Raw genomic sequence first — 19,549 nt, 5'->3', positions numbered from 1 at the left:
ACTCCTGCTGCATATTTGGAGTTTGTGTCTCTCTCTCTCTTTCTCTCTCGCTGTCCTTAGTCGCGTGGATTTTTGTCCGGGTCCTCCGGTTTTTTCCCACTCCACGTTGAGAATCAACGTCACGCGTTTAAAGTATTTGGTTGATATAAATGTCCACACGATGATAAGCCACTTAGCTGAGCGATCATTTTGTGGTAGCCAAGTCGTTCGGAGGAATATATATTTAGCTCAGTGAGGCCTTACCTGGTAAATAAAAAATTAACCCGTAAAAACAAAGTTTTTCACTATAAATCCTTTATATGCGTGGCGGCTAGAGTCCTCTCGTCCTCTGGCTTGAGATGGCTGCCACCTATGGGTCAGATGATTGCCTGCCACCATTAAGCAATTGGTAATTAAATATAATTTATTTTTTCCTAAAAAGTGTAAAAATTAGAGAAAAAAATCGTCACGAAAATAAATTGTCACGCACAACGAGTCTGTGTGCAAAATGTCAGCTCGATTGGATCACGGGAAGTGGGTTAAAAAACGACCGAAAGATTTGCACGGTCGTAAGCGCGCAAGCAAGCAAGTGAACTTAATATAAAGGATTTTAAAAACAATCGTCTCGTGTTTTCATCTTCGTCTCATCGCAATGGTTTAGTTCCCCCTGGGTACTAAGTGTTATTTTGTAATTGCTTATGCCTAAAAAGTATTAAAAAAATGCCTATTATTCCCCACAAACTTTGCTTTTGTGGCCAGGACTTCATTTCAACAAAAGACACAAATGCACACCGCGTTTTCTCATTGAAAATAGGTCAATCTCAAAATATCACTGTCCTGGTCACAAAAGCAAAGTTTTTGCGGGGAATAATAGCCATTTTCTCTACTTTTGCGGCGTAAGCAATTAGGAAATTACACTTACTACCGAGGAACAAAAAATAAAGTTTTTTACACAGCGTGATCAGCACGCATGCAGGATTCGCAATTAAGAATGGGCCGGTTCGAATCCATCTCGCGGCGTGGCAGGCAAGGCAATCTCTCTCGCCAATCACCCCCCCCCCCTTCTCCAACCCTTCCAATGCTGCCCACTCATCGGTGTATTATTATAATATTTTTATTTTAATCGGTAATGCCCACTGAGCTGCTATTGCGCACTTTTCAAGAAGCGACCCGGCCACAAATTATAGCTCAACGAAGTGACGGCTTATCACGTGAACATTGACAGCATCCAAATACTCTGAACGCGTGACCTTGATTCTATATGTGGACGGAAAAAAACGGAGGGCCCGGAGAAAAATCCACGCGACCACGGCGAGAGAGCCACCGCAAACTCCAAATATGCAGCAGGCGCCAGGGTCAGGATCTAACCCATGACCTCCTGTATGCAAGGCGAGGGATGTAACATCTCCTAGCCACGGTGATGATGATGAGAGAGACACGCAGACTCCAAATATACAGCAGCAGACGTCAGGATCTAACCCATGATCTTCTGTATGCAAGGCGAAAGATTTAACATCTCCTTGCCACCGTGATGATGATGATGAGAGAGACACGCAAACTCCAAATATACTGGCAGCAGGGTCATGATCTAACCCATGACCTCCTGTATGCAAGGCGAGGGATGTAACATCTCCTAGCCACGGTGATGATGATGAGAGAGACACGCAGACTCCAAATATACTGGCACCAGGGTCAGGATCTAACCCATGACCTCCTGTATACAAGGCGAGGGATTTAACATCTCCTCGCCACCGTGATGATGATGATGAGAGAGACACGCAAACTCCAAATATACTGGCAGCAGGGTCAGGATCTAACCCATGACCTCATGTACACCAGGCGAGGTAGTTAACATCTCGCCACCAGATTGACTTGCCGACTTGGCAACATTAGGAGTCATCCATCTGATCCCGAGGCATACCCCCCTCACACACACACACTCCACCACCCGCCTCTCCATCTCACTCAATTCTCTCTTCAGTGTCGGGTTGTGTCTGGGACCAGGAGCCCAAAGTGACCAGAGCTGAATGCGCGGCCCTCGCCTCGCTGGGAGCACACAAAGGCAAAGATCCCCCGGGTAGCCTTCAACAGATTGTTGGGGCAAGTTGTGCCGTGAGCGAATACCTTTGAAGGCCCGGCACGGCACGCGAGGGGGTCGCATGGTGAGAAGCCATCACGACCTCCTCGCCGCCTTTGTCTCTCCCAATGCTGATGCTTTACACATCGCACGAGGCACTCGATTTAAAGGCCGAGTCGACCTAGAAGAGGCACACGACCTGGCTGGGATATTCGTCGCCGACGTCATTTGGTTGTGAGCGGGAATCGACCACCGGGTTCGTAGTGCAAGTGCGCTAATCGCTGCGCCACCGCTCCTCTGCGCTGGGAGCAAAGACAAAGATCCCCCGTATAGCCATGACAGACTGTAGGGGCAAGTGCTGTTAGCGAGCACCTATGAAGGCCGGGACGGTACACGAGGGGGTGGGTGGCCAGCACCACGCCCGGCCGCCTTCGTCTCCCCCAGTGGCGATGTTTATGCACCGCAACAGGTACTCATTTGAGGCTGAGTCGACCTAGGGGAGGCCCAGGACCAGTTCAGATAATCGTCACTGGTGTTGGCCGTGAGCATGAATCGAACCCTGGTCGCTAGGTTCGTAGCGCAGCGCGCTAACCACTACACCACCACTCCCCACCACGCACGTGCACACACACACACACACGTGCACACACGCACACACACACACGTGCACACACACACGCACGTGCACACACACACACACACGTGCACACACGCACACACACACGCACACACACACACGCACGTGCATACACACACACACACGTGCACGCACACACACACACACGCACACACATACGCACGTGCACACACACACACGCACGTGCACACACACACACGCACGTGTACACACACACACACACGTGCATACACACACACACACACGTGCACACACACACACACGTGCACACACACGCACACACACACACGCACACACACACGCACGTGCACACACACACACGCACGTGCACACACACACACGCACGTGTACACACACACACGCACGTGCACACACACACACACACGCACACACACGCACGTGCACACACACACACACACACGCACACACACACACACGTGCACACACACACACGCACGTGCACACACACACACGCACACACACACGCACGTGCACACACACACACGCACGTGCACACACACACACGCACGTGTACACACACACACACGTGCACACACACACACACACACACGCACACACACGCACGTGCACACACACACACACGCACACACACACACACGTGCACACACACACACGCACGTGCACACACACACACGCACACACACACACACACGCACGTGCACACACACACACGCACGTGTACACACACACACACACACGTGCACACACACACACACGCACACACACGCACGCACGTGTACACACACACACACACACGCACACACACGTGCACACACACACACACGCACACACACACACGCACGTGTACACACACACACACACACGTGCACACACACACACACACGCACACACACGCACGCGTGCACATACACACACGCACGTGTACACACACACACGCACACACACACACACGTGCACACACACGCACACACACGCACGCGTGCGCGCGGGCCACTCGCTTTTCATCGCGCGGTAATGACCATTCCTACCGTCCCCCCGTCTCTGGTCTCTGATCCCAACGAGCAATAATGACAGCAAATTACATTGTCAGAGTCGTCAGGCCGTAGGATAAAAGGTAGGCTTGGAGGTATCTGTGTGGGGGGTAGCATTTGGAGCGGGGGGAGGGGGTCGGTGGCGAGGAGAGGCAGAATGGAAATGATGGAGGTGGACTTTTAACCACCTGGATTGTCACCGCTGCTGCTGCTGCTGTGTTATCGGGTCGCACCGTACCCATGATGTCCGACGTTTCGCACACCCACATAGACCGGGAGCTCCTCCGGGTAAATGCATTTCCAGCTGCCACGTGGCCTGAGGACTTCATGAAAGAGTCGAATCACTGAGTGCTTTAAAGAAGCTTCCTCCGACAACTTTGTGGGGGGAGCGGAATTTTTTTATTTTTAGCAGATCAGCCCCGGACAGCTCCTGCTGAAACGAAGCCTCTGGTGTGACTCCGACTGACTCCGGTCCCCTTCTCACTAAGAGAGAGCCCAGAGAAGGGGTTAAATACAAGCGGCGGCTCGGAGCCCCCCCCCCCTGCTCCCGCCCGGGTGCGTGTGGATGCCCCCTTGAAGGGAGCCATCTGTCAGCGGTGAAACGGGGTGCGGTGGGCTGGCAGTGGTGTGCCACGGAGAGGAGACGGACCCCCCCCCCCCACTGCCCCCATCCCCCCACTGCCCCCACCACCACAACCCCCACTTCCTGAATAATCGGTGCAAAAGGTAAAGTTGCAGTCGTGGCCAATCTTGCAAATCAAGCGAGTCGGCATCGTCACTGCCACCACCATCACCACTGTCATCGTCACCGTCAACTCACCGCTATTATCGCCACCACCACCGGCGTCGCCCAACATGAACATAACCCCATTACTGCATCACAATCATCACCACCGTCACCCAATCACCGTCGTCAGCTCCACCCCATCACCACCGTGCCTGCAAACTCTCCCCTTCCCCCCCCCCCCTCCTCCCAAACTGCTGCCCAGCCACCGCGTAACGCAGCCAAGCCATCACCACAATCCTCGGGTCAGTGACCTCCCTGGATATCGAGATTTTAAATCGAGATTGAAAACTCACTTCTTTAGAACCGCTTTTTGTGTTCAGTTCGTTGTCTTTCCCCGCCCACCTCTTGCAACCTCCGATTAGCACGGTTGGCTACGTACGCTTGCGAAAGAAGTTCAACATACACACACAGACTCTCACAAAGACCAACATGCTCACACATAGATCCGTAGACTCACACATAGATCCATAGACTCACACATTGATCCATAGACTCACACATAGACCCACAAACTCACACAGAGACCTATATACTGGACTCACAAAAAGATCCAATGACTCACACAGAGACCCAAAGACTCACACAGAGATGCATAGACTCACACAGAGATCCATAGACTCACACGGAGACCCACAGACTCACACAGAGACCTATATACTGGACTCACAAAGAGATCCAATGACTCACACAGAGACCCATAGACTCCCACAGAGACCCATAGACTCACACAGAGATCCATAGACTCACACAGAGACCCATAGACTCACACGGAGACCCACAGACTCACACAGAGATCCATAGACTCCCACGGAGAGACCCATTTCTTTAGAACTGCCGTACATACAATATACGTTCGCCAGCCGCTGGTCAACGTGAGAGTAAGTGGCCGGCACCTGACTGGCATCCACAACGCGGGCCCCTCTCGCCCGAGTGTGGCGTGCAGGACCTAGAGATATTTGCCCGGGATGACCGAGCCACTGCTCAGACGCGGCTGAAATTAAATCCCCTGCGCGCGCGTCCGTGTGTCCGAGATTGCACCCGCAAGGCGATGTTTTTTGTGTGTGTGGGGGACGGCGGGGGGGGGGGGTGTGCGTGATTACAGCGCCTTTGTGACAACGTTTTGCAATCTGCTACTGCGTGGCTTCATATTGCCAACTCATTGGGGACGTGGGTGCCGAGGGACATTGTGTAAACTATGCCCAAACTCGTTAGCGTGAAGTGCAAGGTTGTTGTTGATGCTGTTGTCAATGGATCGTTCGTTTGCACATGTGCCGCTACGTGTTATTACCACGATTATTTGTCCGCCCCCCCCCCTCCTCCTCCCCCTCCCCGTGAAAGCCTCACCTGAGTCTCGAGACCGCTCGTCGAGAGGGTCCTGCCACGTTGGGAACTTTGGCCAACACCGTTGACGAGAGGGGTGGAAAGGAACCCGGCGAATGCCAGGGGGAGTGAGCCTCGGCACAGAAACTCGTCGAGTGGAGTAATAAGAATAATTCAAATATATAATGCGCATTCTATCCTAGGATCCCAATGCACAATGCATGAAACCCAGGAAACAAAAACATAATCATGGGTACCCGAACAAACTCACGAGGGAAGGCCACTTTAAAAAATGGGGTTTAAAAGCAGACTTAAATATATCTCATAATCAACGTTTTTGGGTTTAGATCACGTTATTTATAAATGTGTCGTAACCCTCCACCACCCGACACGGCCAATCAGTAAAAAAGTGTCACGTTGACAAAAGACAAATAGTTCACTGCTTTAGCCCACCGGTGTGTTGAAGCGTGAAACCCCAACATTTACAATTTGAAAACGTTGATTATGAATAATATTGGTCGCGAAAGCCTACGTGTTAAATATATCTGCCGATATGTAAACACTCAGAGCTCTCCGCATGATTAGATTTAAGAATCCATGACTGTACTGACATCTTCTGGCTGTATTCTCGGGCAAACATCCCGTCCAACAACAACAAAAAACATCCACGGTGCATTTATTTGAGTGTGATTCGTAATTTTAGTGGGTTGATAGGACAAAGTAAAACTATTATAGTCATTATACAAGCCGTCTTGTCATTCCACTGCTAAATAGGACTCCCCGTGCGTTGTGTGTGCGGGGGGAGTGATATTTGACTATATTTCACCTGCCCGCAACGCCGATAGCACGCCTGTGACTTTGTGTGCGTGGCAGTCACCCATCCATATACCCATCTACCCATCCACCCATCCATCCACCCACTCACCCATCCACCCATCCTCCCACCCATTTACCCATCCATTTACCTGCCCACCCATCCACCGACCCAACTTCCTACCCACCCACCCATCTAACAAACCAATCCATCCACCCACCCATCCACCCAACTACCTACCCAACCGCCTACCCACCCATTCACTCATCCACCCACCCACCTACCCAACCACCTACCCACCCACCCATCCCCCCATCTTTCCACCCATCCACCCATCCATTCAGCCACCCATCCACCCAACCACCATCCACCCACCCATCCACCCACTCATCTACTCAACTACCTACCCAACCGTCTACCCACCAAACCACTCATTCATCCACCAACCCATCCATCCACCCACCCATCCATCCACCCATCCATCCACCCACCCACCCACCCAATCCAAGCACAAACCAGGCTGGAACCCACGCCTGCTAAAGCTTGCGAGATTCGACCAACACCGAGGAACGTTGAGGTTGAGTGCAATTTTGTCGCACGCAAATTCCCTGGAACGCCTCTCTCGCACCCCCTCCCTCTCCCTCCCTCTCTCTCGCTCTCTCTTTCCCGCTCTCTCGCTCACACGCACAGGTCCTGTGCTCACAAACAAGGCGGGTAGTAAATTAAGCAGGGAAGGGCATCAATTCATCAAGCAGCGTGGGAGCAATCACTGGCGGGGCGCGGAGGAGCGCGTGGGGGTGGGGGGGGGGAGTGTGGGGGGCATGGGGAGGTGGTGTCCTTATCTAATTATCGCTCGGGCAGAAATTAGCAGCGGCCAGCAGACGAGGCGACACACGCGCGCGCAAAGACAAAGATCCCCCGTATAGCCTGTAACAGACTGTTGTGAAGGGAAGGGAGGGGGGGACAATTGCCGCGGGCACCTACGAAGGCCGGCACGGCACATGAAAGGCGGGCTGGCGGGGGGGGGGGGAGGGGCGTGTCCAGAAACCACGCCCGGCCGCCTTTGTCTCCCGAGCGGCGATGGTCACACATCCCACCAAGGTGCTCGATTTGAGACTGCGTCGACCTCGGGAAGAGGACTTAAGGGAGCGCCCTCTGACAATCGTCGAGGCCGTTTGGCGGCCGTGGGCGCGAATCGAACTCGGGGCTCTGTGCCCGGGGGCGTTCGCGCTCGAAGCGCCGCGACGCCGCTCCCCGCACGCCCTCGCGAGCACCTGCGCCTCTGCCTCGGACGCTCTGTCGTCACATCGCTCACAGCAGCGGCAGAGAACACGCACGCGCACGCGCGCACACGTGCACACGCGCGCGCGTGCCCACGTGCGCACACGCGCGCGTGCGTGCGCTCTGTTGCGTTGCCCGCAAAGACAAAGCCCCCGCGGCCCCCCTAACCCCGCCCTCCCCGTATGAGCGTTAATTTACTTCTTGGCGACCAAGCGCTGTCAGCGAGCGCCTATGAAGGTCGGCACAGCGGAGGGAGTTGGTGTCGCAATTCGAATTCCGCGCGGGCGTCTTTGTCTCACCATGCGCCTCGTGTTTGCACAGCCACTCCGTTTACGGCCGAGTCGACCTAGGGGGAGGCCCAGGTCCGGTTTAGGTAATCGCACGCTCATTTTATTTTTTTATCCGTAGGCCGGGAATCGAAACTCGGGCGGTTGGGTTTTGTTGCGCGGTGTGCTAACCACTGCGCCCACCGATCACCCCACGACAAACAACGTTTAGAAGAGCTGTCATTCGCCACTAAGTGTTGGCAACGCCACAGCTGCATTTGTGCCAGGCTAGGTGCACCCCGCGTCCACCTGAAGGGTCGCGGAGGCTCGTTGACAGAAGGTTAAAGGTCAGGCCCAGGTGTAATGGGTTAAATGTGTGGTGGTGCAAAGTGTGCGTACCCCTACCCCGCTCCAAGACGTCTGGCCAGTGTGAAAGAGTAGGCCAAATACAGCTGTTAGTGAACAGCCTAATCATGCTTGATAGGCGACAACAGACAACAACAGCAGCAGCCGATAGTCGCCACTAAGTAGCGGTGACATCACCGCTGCGCTTGTGCCAGGTTAGGTGCACCACGACGCAAATTGAAGTGTGGATAATCGCGCACGGGAGAGACGCTGGTGGCGTGGGTTGACTGACTGAGGTGACCGGCAGATGCACCACCACCACCGCCACCACCACCACATGTTGCTGCCCAACTGTGCCGCCTCGCTGTGCTGTATCCGCCCGATGCCCCGCGTTGTTGCTGGAGGACCGCTGCCAACAACCCTCCCAGCCGCAGCGGCAGCAGCGGCGGCGGCATCCTTCACGAGCCCCCGGTGTTCAGAGACCGATCTCGACACCGCGGGCACGAAGGACGCGCAGCTCCAAATCCTCCTGGGGCACGACGGCTCAAGACTCTCTCTCGAGCCCGTGGCCCCACGAATCGCAATCACTCGACCACTCACAACCAAAACAAAGATCCCCCGTATCGCTTTAAACAGGCTGTTTGTTCTAGATTTGAAGCTTTCGTGACTGCAAGGATTCACACTCTTAGGTTTTTTTCGGTAAAGTCACGTAGGTAAAAGATTTAAATTCATTAAAGTAAAATAAAACAAATTAAAAAATTCACGACGTTTCGGAAGCAACACAAGCCTCCGTCTTCAGGTGGAACCGTCACAGCCACGACAGCTGTATCAAGTAAATGAGAGATCACAAGAAATACTACCCCCTATATATAATGGTTGAGGCCGGCATGGCATACGAGGGTAGGTGGGGGGGGGGGTTTGGCTTCGTACCTTGCCCGGCCGTCTTTGTCTCCCGAGTGTTTGATGTTTACCCATCACACTATTCGACCTAGGGAATAGAACTCGAGTCACCGAACTCGGGTTACCGGATTCATAGCGCAGCACGCTAAAGCCCCCCCCCCCCCCCACACACACAGACCACGAATGACTCACTCACACACTCTTACTCGTGCACATACACACACACCTGCCCGTCTCTTCTTCAGCCCTTGCAGCGCCCGTTTAGCCCCCTCTATCCAGCCAAACGGAGCCCGCTTGGGCATGCGGTGGCTGGGCATGTGGGCTACTAGACCTAGCCAACGCAACATCGCCTACTGGAAGAGCTCATTGATGGGACTGTGTCCAGATCTTTCAAATATTTGTGGAGGTATCACCCTATTACCCCATTCTCTGTCTCTAGAGACAGAGTCGGAAGTAATATGGTCCATAACTCCTTCTCAGAGTGAGCAGCAATTACCAGATCATCAGCATACATAACATGGTTGACCAGTAGGGAGCCATCCCTTGACGGCAACCGGGCATCGATCAGCCTCCCATTGTATATGTGCCAGATGGAAATTCCTCCGGTACAGCCATGGGAAGCGTTTCAAACAATGCGGGTCAAAAATTAATGTCAAATAGCGCAGGAGCCAGAGGACATCCTCGTCGCACGCCAAGGTGAACAGGGCATGGCTCTGACACCCGGCACAATGCAAATTTACCCGAGGCTACCTGCCATCGTAAAGGTCGTACATGATCGTGACCCAAAGGAGTCAGGGTCCCCCCAAAAAGCATGAAGAATAACACAAAAACCGGGGCCCTTGATGCTGTCGTATGCCTTGACCAGGTCAATAAAGCAACGGTGTAGGTCAAGTCGAAATGGCCTAGCCCTAATTGCAACATCACCTCTGTTTGGCCGGGCTTTCTAGAGAGGTCTGGATTCGGGAACGCAGAACTGCCATGACAGGATCAATCGTCACCGTCCTAACCTTCACCCATTTCCTCTTAGCGGCTGGCAGAAGGGAGGGATTTCAGCCGCAGCTGTAAGTGATGGTCAAATTCTCACTTGCGCCCTTTAATAGCTAAAGCGAGATCAGGCTAATTTGGATTTTAATGAGGTCCTATGCGGATGCCCACTCCCACGGCGGGAGAACGGCAGGCACATTTTGTAAATGACCCAATCAATGGTCAGTGGACAGATTAGCTCAACGGTAGGTCTCTGCGTCAAGGATATGAGCTCACTTTAGTTGTCCCGCCACGACACGATCCAGCAGATGTTCTTGCTTGGGCCCGGCGTGCGTGCATGATGTCGCGAGAATGTGCCAGTAATGGAACAGCGTGCCGGTAATTAAACGGAGAGGGGAAAAAAACGTGGCTTACGCGGATATATCTGACGGCCTTTCCCCGAACGCCGTCGTTGAGCTCATCCGGGTACACGCCTCGCAAATCACTCCTGCAACAACAACAACAACAAAAATGTGTCAACAATTGTCACCAAGTAAAGAATCACAGAGCAAGGCCGACTCCATACAAAGGGGTCACCGCAGCCGACTCCTGCGACGAGAGAACGCAGAAGACATCGTGGGGATCGGTGGCAGGTGGCCCAAGGTCGCGTTCGCCGCCTGTTGCAGACGTTCTGCGGTTCGAATCCGGTGGGCTACCCTGGTTATTGTAGGCGCCACGGCGGCCAGGATATGTTAACTACCTCGCCTGCTATGCATGAGGTCGTGGTTTCGATATCGATCCTGACGGCTGCTCTATATTTGGAGTTTGCGGAGACTCTCTCTCATCATCGTCACGGTAGCTAGGAAATGTTAGCTACCTCGCCTGGTATACAGGAGGTCGTGAGTTCGATCCCGGTCCTGACGCCTGCTGCTGTATATTTGGAGTTTGCGGTGTCTCTCTCCCCGTGGTCGCGCTACCGAATTTGCAATCTTCCCATCTTCTGATTGCGAGGTCAATTTCTGGTTTGCTCCACCCAACATTACTTTGGGTTCTAGATTTGAAGCTTTCGTGACTGCAAGGATTCATATTCTTAGGTTTTTTTCGGTAAAAGTCACGTAGGTAAAAATAAAATAATAGAAATAATAATAATACCGAAAAAAATCTAAGAATATTACTTTGGGTGCTCCGATTTGTGGTTAACCTTTGAACATACCGACCCCCGCCATAGCAACGTGGAATGCCCACGATTGGCTGGAGGGGCCCTCCAGCGGAGATGCGCAGCCGACGCCTCGATTCACATTCGCTCAGCGGGACGTGGACTCTGACTTTGACCTTAATGCGCGCAAGGTCACCCACCCGAGCCGCCAGGTACGACGCGGCTTAGCCTGCCTCCGAGAGAGGCCCTGATGAGATCCGCGCGCGTTCCGGGTGATTTGGTGAGGGGCGATGGTGGTGACCTCACCATCTGGGTAATCAGCTGACGGCCGTTGGCCTCCCCCTCCCCCCGCCCGCGCCCCCCCCCCCACCCCTAATGGCATCTTTTGCACCACACAGCAGTTTCGCCATCTGGTACCACAAGTAGACAGGGCTTGTGTGGGTTTTTTTTTTCTTTTTAACCGCCCCCCACTCCAAATCACAAAGATAAAGATCCCCCATATAGGCCGCATGGCCTCCTGGGGCAAGTGCTGTTAGCGAGCACATATGTAGGGGCCGGCAAATGGCACGAGTGTGGTGTGGTGGCCGGAACCATTTTCTATGGACCGCATTGGCCAGATGTAATGGGCGAGGTAGGGGCACCCAAACTGAACCCCAGCACGCATTTAACCCGTGAAGCAGTGGATTGCTGCATGAAGCAATCCACTGCTTCATGCAGCAGTGGATTGACTAAGCAGTCATACATGTACACGTAAGAGAGGAGAGCGGTTTTAAAATAATTGGACTTTGGGGAACATTTTTTTTTATATGTATAATGGAATATTTTCTCATTTTTGAGGTCGTATTTTCCTTTGCGTTAATTAACGCGTCGTCGCGCCGAGAGAAGTGACGTCACCCATCGTGTAGATGTGACGTCACCGTTGGCAGGAGAAGCAGTGACGTCGCGCCCTTGCCGCATCACGATTGCTGATTCAATCCTCAACAGCAACAACAACAACAGCGGCAACAACAACAACAGCAACAACAACAACAACACAACTCTTCGGATTGTCCGAAACTTCATGTAACGGGCCTCGATGTTTAAGGTTTTTGTTGTTGTTGTTGTTGTCCAAATGATCAATCGAATAACAAATCCCCGGTACACATCCTCATTGGCAGCAAGATCCTGCCCTCACAACCTCCTCATCCTCATATTCTTAGGTTTTTTCGGTAAAGTCACGTAGGTAAAACATTTTAATTAATAAAAGTAAAATAAAACAAAATAAAAAATCACGACATTTCGGAAGCAACACAAGCCTCCGTCTTCAGGTGGAACCGTCACAGGCACGACAGCTGTATCAAGTAAATGAGAGATCACAAGAAATACCACCCCGTATATATAATGGTTGAGGGGGGAAGGGCCAGGAACGGCACACTTTTTATTAATCGGGTAAGGTGAGGCTTAAGACTAAGAATAGACTGCATAACAAAGGACTGAGCCTTCTTCCTCCTCATCTTCCTCATCTCTCTTGCCCTCACCTTCCTTACACTCTTACAACTCCTCATTTCCCTCCTCCTGTTCCTTATCACCCCCTCCCCCCAATCTCCGCAGTGCTCTTTCCCTTCCTCATTAAATCCTTTATATTAAGTTCGCTTGCTTGCTTGCGTGCTTGCGTGCTTGCTTGCTTGCTTACGACCGTGCAAATCTTTCGGTCGTTTTTTAACACACTTCCCGTGATCTAATCGAGCTGACATTTTCCACACAGACTCGTTGTGCGTGACAATTAATTTTCGTGAACATTTTTTTTCCAAAATTTTACACTGTTTAGGGAAAAAATGTTAAATATTTAATTACCAATTGCTTAATGCTGGCAGACAATCATCTGACCCATAGGTGGCAGCCATCTCAAGCCAGAGGACGAGAGGACTCTAGCCGCCACGCATATAAAGGATTTAGAGTGAAAGACTTTGTTTTTACGGGTTCATTTTTATTATTTTTCTCCTCTTCCTGACCCCCCCCCCCCACCGTCTTTCTCCTCAGACCTCCTCCTCCCCATCTCCCTCCCTACATTCAGAAACAGGCGTCGAGATTTTTGCGATTATTTCGCCGCTATGAAAGTCCACGGCGGCAAGCCAACTTCGTTGAGTTATATTCTTAGGTTATTTCGGTAAAGTCACGTAGGTAAAAAATTATGGGTGGAATTCCTTCCCGTAGAGGGTATTAATTCTAGATTTGAAGCTTTCGTGACTGCAAGGATTCATATTCTTTAGGTTTTTTTCGGTAAAGCCACGTAGGTAAAAAATAAAATAAATGAAAACAACTAAATTAAATCATTCGTTGAGTTACCCGTTCGTGGCCAGGTCGCTTCTGTAAAAGAAGCTAATGGCTCAGTGGGCCTTAGCTGGTCAAATAAAACACAATTTAGTTATATTGAAATACATTTGTTTAAAGTGATTCGTTTACCTTTCCCATACTTAGCACTCTTATCGTGTTTTTTTTTGTATATTTGTCGTAACCTTCTGATCCGCGCACCCCTTTCTCGGACATTTATGATAGAAGGAAGAGCTTTATAGCGCATCGGATTCATCCTCCAGTGTACATCAATATCCTGATTCTGGTTGTCCTCGTTCTGCCCCCCACGCCCCCCCCACCTCCCTCGCTCCCCACACAGCCCCTTGCACGATCGTTAAAGCGACGTGCGCTGCGCGCGTGCTTACGAGAAGCCACTAAACGGCTGCAATTACTTAGCAAAACTAATGGGGCTCAGGGGTTGATACTTGACCCCTCCCATAAGCCCCAGCGTCTTCACGGGCTGCGTGTCACTCGCTGGGGGCATAGAAAAGCCCCCCGTCGCCGCTGTATTGACGCGACTCGTTGCACGCGCGGCTCGAAACCAAATCGGATGACACGTGCAAAGTTACGGGGGGGAATGGAAAAAAAAATCGGTCACGCGTGCCGCTGGACGGGAGGTGACGGGCGGGGGCCTTGGTGGTGGTGTTGTCGTCGGCGTCATGTGACTCGTTGGCGTCACGTGACACGTTGCACTGGTGCGTGGCTTGTCGGGGGTTTCCTGCCTTCGGGATGTATGTTGAATTTCTTTCGCACCGTACGTAGCCAACCGTGATAATCAGAGGTGCGGAGGAAGGACAACAAACTATAGGTCTCTGTGTGAGTCTATGAGTCTCTGTGTGTGTATATGGGTGTCTGTGTAAGTCTATGGGTGTCTGTTTGAGTCTATGGGTCTCTGTGTGAGTCTATGGGTCTCTGTGTGAGTCTGTGGGCCTTTGTGTGAGTCTATGGGTCTCTGTGTGAGTCTATTGGTTTCAGTGTGAGTCTATGCGTCTCTGCGTGAATCTACGGGTCTCTGTGTGAGTCTATGGTTTCTGTATGAGTCTATGGGTCCCTATGTGAGTCTATGGGCCTTTGTGTGAGTCTATGGGTTTCTGTGTGAGTCTATGGGTCTCTGTGTGAGTTGATGGGTCTCTGTGTGAGTCTATGGGTCTTTGTGTGAGCCTATGGGTTTCTGTGTGAGTCTATGGGTTTCTGTATGAGTCTATGGGTCCCTGTGTGAGTCTATGGGCCTTTGTGTGAGTCATTGTTTTTCTGTGTGTGAGTCTTTGTGTGAGTCTATGGGTTTCTGTATGAGTCTATGGGTCCCTGTGTGAGTTTATGGGCCTTTGTGTGAGTCTATGGGTTTCTGTGTGAGTCTATGTGTCTCTGTGTGAGTTTATGGGTCTTTGTGTGAGTCTATGGGTATTTGTGTGAGCCTATGGGTTTCTGTGTGAGTCTATGGGCCTTTGTGTGAGTCTATGTTTTTCTGTGTGGGTCTATGGGTCTTTGTGTGAGTCTATGGATCTCTCTGTGAGTCTATTGGTCTCTGTGTGAGGTTATGTATGTACGTATGTTGAACTTCTTTCGCACCGTACGTAGCCAACCGTGCTGATCGGAGGTGCGGGGGGAAGAACAACAACAAATACGCGATGTGTGTGGCCGACACATTTCAAGGGGGCACTCGTGACTGACCACAAATAAAAACAAGTCCATCTAAAATATGGAGGCGACTCACCAACGCAATAGATGGAGTCGTACCGCATCGGATGAGCGTAACGATTGTTTTAAATGTTCGTGATGTCGCCGTTTGACCTATCGCGCACGTTTCATCAGCAGTCTGTCTTGTTAGACATCGTCGTGTAGAGGACAATGCATTGTATGATTGTGACCCTCCAACACCCGACGGAGCCAAACGAACGAAGTTTGCCACGTGGACGAATCGGGCAGATCCATTTGTGTTTTTTTTCCGCAAAGGGGCCGTCCATAAATGACGTCGCGTGATTTTGGACGATTTTTGCCCCCCCCCCCCTCGTCACACGGCGTCACAAAAAGTCAGACCCCCCCCCCTCAAATATGACGTCACGAAGCTCTGCCCCCCCCCCCCCCCCCCAAAATAAAACATGCTTCAAATCGCTTTAAACTATTGTCATTGTAGTGCGTATTTAATGTGGTGCTGTACTTCTGATGTTGTAGGAGAAAACATTTATTAAAAAAGTCTATTTAATTAAGTAGAACGTGTTGTCTATATTTATTTAAAGTTGCGCATTTTGATGTGACGTCACATTTCTCAAACCCCCGCCCCCTCGTCACACATCGTCACAAATGTCTGACCCCTGACCCCCCCCCCCCCCTAGGTGCGTGACGTCATTTGTGGACGGCCCCAAAGCCGGCGGAGGAGGAGGATGAGCAACTCTGGCTGTCGCCTGATGAAGCTGGTTGTAATTAGTGGCGAAACGTCGTACCCAGATTGTAAATGTTGTGGCTTGGCTCTCCAACACACCGGTTAGTGCTGTACTCGTGACGGATTGGCCACGTTCTGTTTACGTGACAACCCTTGCTAATTGGCTGTGTCGGGTGGTGGCGGGTTTAACGACACATTTATATTTTGATTGAAAGCTTTCGTGACTGCAGGGATTCATATTCTTGGTTCAATAACCAAGAATACGACACATTTATATTTTGATTGAAAGCTTTCGTGACTGCAGGGATTCATATTCTTGGTTCAATAACCAAGAATACGACACATTTATATTTACGCGATCTAACCCAACAAAAACCTCTAATATGGATTTTGACAGTTGTGTTCGACGTTTCGTTGGGGATTACACCCAGCATCAGCAGGAGTTCCAAAAAAACTCAGCATCGCGCCTGAGAAACAGCTGATGATGCCGGGCGAAATCTCCGGAGAAACGTCGGGACAAAATGTGTCGTTCCACACCTAACCAGTTCGTCTTCCATTCCCTCTGTCAAAGTCCGCGTTTTGCGATCGCTTAAATAGCCGCTGACGTACACCAGCTGTGAACATTCGGCTTCAGGAAACACTGCCCCGTTGCAGTCTTAGTCTCAGCAAACGGCTGTTGAGCGAGATGGAACGGTGGGACCAGTGGTTAGCGCACCGTGCTTGCGAACCCGGTGACCCGAGTTCCAATCTCCGCACCTCCGATTGGCACGGATGGCTACGTAGGGTGAGAAAGAAGTTCTGCGCACGTGCGATAACATCCCTTCATGACCACCATGGCGCGGAGAAGCCTCGTCCAGCAGTTGATTACTCAATTTCCGTGTACAGTATTGCGTTGTTAACTATTCTATGTTGAACTTCTTTAGCACCGTACACAGCCAACCGCGCTAATCGGAGGTGCGGGGGTAGGACAACAAACTAAACACACAAAGCACTTCTTCTTGGTTTTATTTTTATTATTTTATTACTTCCCTTCTACGTGACTTTACCGAAAGAAGCAAGAAGATGAATCCCTGCAGTCACGAAAGCTTTAAATCGAAACACACAGCACCTGCTAATGAAATGAGTTTTCAATCTGTATGAGTACAAAGTGCATAGCTCCAGCGGCTTCCTGGTATGGGAAGGAAGAGCGTTCCAGACGGCCGCAGAAGCGCATCTGAAAGTGCCGCGCGATGCAGCCTTTGTTTGGTGTCTAGCCAAAATAATGAATACTGTACATTGTAAACCTCTGTGTGTACAAGCTACCAAGCTATGCAATTCCACTTGCATTTTCGTTATAGTCGTTCAGAATTTTTTTCTCGGGGTATTATTCCCGATTCAAAACCCCCATTATCCTCCTCCACCCGTAATATAATTTTCACTCGCCGTGCCATTTGTAAGCAATTTGCTTGGAATCGTGAAAAGAAAACCTCCAACAACAACAACACATGCGAATTATCACGTTCACGATCCAAAGACGACAACAACGACTATGATGATTGTGACGATGATGACGACGATTATGACAATGATGACGACGACGATGATGATAACAATGATGACGATGATGATGACGATCATGATCACGATGATGATGACAATGATGATGACGACGATGATGATAATGACGACGACGACGATGATGACGATCATGATGACAATGATGATGTCAATCATGATCACGATGATGATGATGATGACAATGATGATGACGATGATGATAATGATGATGACATTGATGATGACGACTATGATGACGACGACGATGATGGTAACGATGATGGTAACAATGATGCCAATGATGATAATGACGATGATAAAATCAATATCACGTACAGGTACACCCATTCGACAAGGCATAGCCACAGCGAGGGCGAGCGAGAGAGCGAGAGAGAGAGTTATAAGAAGGGAAGAAAAAAATACAACAACGAGCGTGATACTTGAGCCACATAAATACCAACAACGACAGAAAATCATTGCGGCTCTCCGAATGCCGCCCCCCCCCCCCCCATGAATTTTTGATGCCGTCTCGGGGTCGACCGGCACCCCCCCCACTCCCTCCCCTTCGCCCCCCCCACCACCACCCACCACCACCCTCCCCCATCCCTGCGCAACACAACCCGGCCCGCCCTTTACCCATCAGCGGGACGGGAACTTCAGTTGCCCCGCAAAGAAGGAGGGGGAGGGAGGGGGGAGGGAGGAGGGAAGCAGGGGGGGAGGCAGGAGGGGGGAGGGAGGGAGGGGGGAGGCAGGGGGGGAGGGAGGGGGGGAGTCGCTCGCCTCCCACTAATCGGGCGCGGTGGTGCGAGCTCGTTTGGAGCCGAGTTGCGGTCCAGGGCGTTGTTATTGTGTGTGTGTGGGTGTTTGTGTGTGTTTGTGTATTTGGGTGTGTGTGTTTGGGTGTGTGTTTGGGTGTGTGTGTGTTTGGGTGTGTATTTGGGTGTGTGTGTGTTTGGGTGTGTGTTTGGGTGTGTGTGTTTGGGTGTGTGTTTGGGAGTGTGTATTTGTGTGTGTGTTTGGGTGTGTGTGTGTGTTTGGGTGTGTGTGTTTAGGTGAGTGTGTTTGGGTGTGTGTGTGTTTGGGTGTGTGTGTGGGTGTGTGTTTGGGTGTGTGTATGTTTGTGTGTGTGTGTGGGTGTGTGGGTGTGTGTGTGTGTTTGGGTGTGTGTGTGTGTGTGTGTTTGGGTGTGTGTGTGTGTGTTTGGGTGTGTGTGTGTTTTGGTGTTTGTGTGTGTTTGGGTGTGTGTGTGTTTTGGTGTTTGTGTGTGTTTGGGTGTGTGTGTGTTTGGGTGTGTGTGTGTTTGGATGTGTGTGTGTGCTTGGGTGTGTGTGTGTGGGTGTGTGTGTGTTTGGGTGTGTGTGTGTTTGTCTTTGCCTTATTCTGTACTCTATACAAGTGGGGAGCGGTAGTGTAGCGGATTGGGGCGCGTCGCTACGAACCCGGCGCGACCCCGAGCTGGATTCCCGCTGTATTAAACTTCCGCAAAAATGGGGAGACAAAGGCGGCCGGGCGTGGCGCTGAATAAGGTGAAACGGATGCTAGGTAAGTGCATTTATTTATTTATTTTCAAGTTCAAGTTCATTTATTAGGTATAGCCCTGTGAGCCATTCGGCTCTTGAATCGGGTGCAACCGCAACAAACAAAAACACAAAAACATGAACAAGAAAACATCTTAAAGTGACTGAGTGCAAACAGAAAATCCAAGAAAAGACAGCAACATATTGCAGAAAAAGCACCGTACACCAACGCTGTGTGCAAAAATCC

The sequence above is a fragment of the Lampetra fluviatilis genome, chromosome 42 (genome assembly GCF_964198595.1).
Source record: "Lampetra fluviatilis chromosome 42, kcLamFluv1.1, whole genome shotgun sequence".
Taxonomy (NCBI): Eukaryota; Metazoa; Chordata; class Hyperoartia; order Petromyzontiformes; family Petromyzontidae; genus Lampetra; species Lampetra fluviatilis.
This window is presented reverse-complemented; position numbering follows the sequence as displayed.